At 38.1% G+C, this 740-nt stretch overlaps 1 pseudogene; it reads left to right on the top strand.

Annotated features, from left to right (window-relative positions):
* The first annotated feature begins 65 nt into the window (after window positions 1–65).
* The window catches only part of LOC119590745, a 14,727-nt pseudogene continuing 14,052 nt past the window's right edge, over window positions 66–740 (top strand).

Here is a 740-nt window from a genome sequence, read left to right as displayed (position 1 = left end):
CGATCAGCCAAGTGACTCCAGAATCACGTTTGATCGGCCGTCCAGCTCCACCGCCGCCGTGCGAACCGCGCCTGGAGACCACGGCCGGGATTAGGAAAGCCCTCAAGTGGAGTCGCTGCCACAGAGCCACAGAACTGGTGCCAGCGAGCGAGGAAGAGGGCCAGGCCAGGTAGGTGCTGTGCCACTTCCATTGTCACTGAAACCATTTTCTTATATTTCGTGATTTTAGAGCGATGTGATATCTTAGAGGAACTGGCAATTTGCGAATGAAAGTCGTCATCTTTTGACTTTTTTCCTTCTTTTTCTTATCTTCATTTCTTTAACCTGAGTTTTCTGTGGTGTGTTTTGTGCAGTGTTCTCATTAAATAGATTCTAAATTCTGTGTTTTTAAATGTATCCGTTATCGTATACACTAACTGAAAATATATATCCTTTATGTCCTTGAGTAAAGATTTAGAAAAAGATAGCAAATGTCCATACATAAAATCCAGCTAAAAGCTGTACATCTATTATGTAAAGCTTGCTGCTCCTCTTAATTACTAAAAAGAAACTAAAAATCAAATAAAAGTTTTTATAATTTTGTTACAGTGCCAGTTAATGATTATATAACACTGGAAATTATTAATGTATGTTGCACTGAAAAAGACAAAAAGCGCAATACAATACAAACAGTTAATGATTTCGGTAATATCTAGATCGTCATCCAAATAAAGGAAATTATTTTATTTCGTTACTGTTGC

This window comes from Penaeus monodon, chromosome 27 (assembly GCF_015228065.2).
Source record: "Penaeus monodon isolate SGIC_2016 chromosome 27, NSTDA_Pmon_1, whole genome shotgun sequence".
Taxonomy (NCBI): Eukaryota; Metazoa; Arthropoda; class Malacostraca; order Decapoda; family Penaeidae; genus Penaeus; species Penaeus monodon.
Note: the sequence above shows the minus strand (reverse complement) of the source record. Positions and strands in the feature narration are given on the sequence as shown.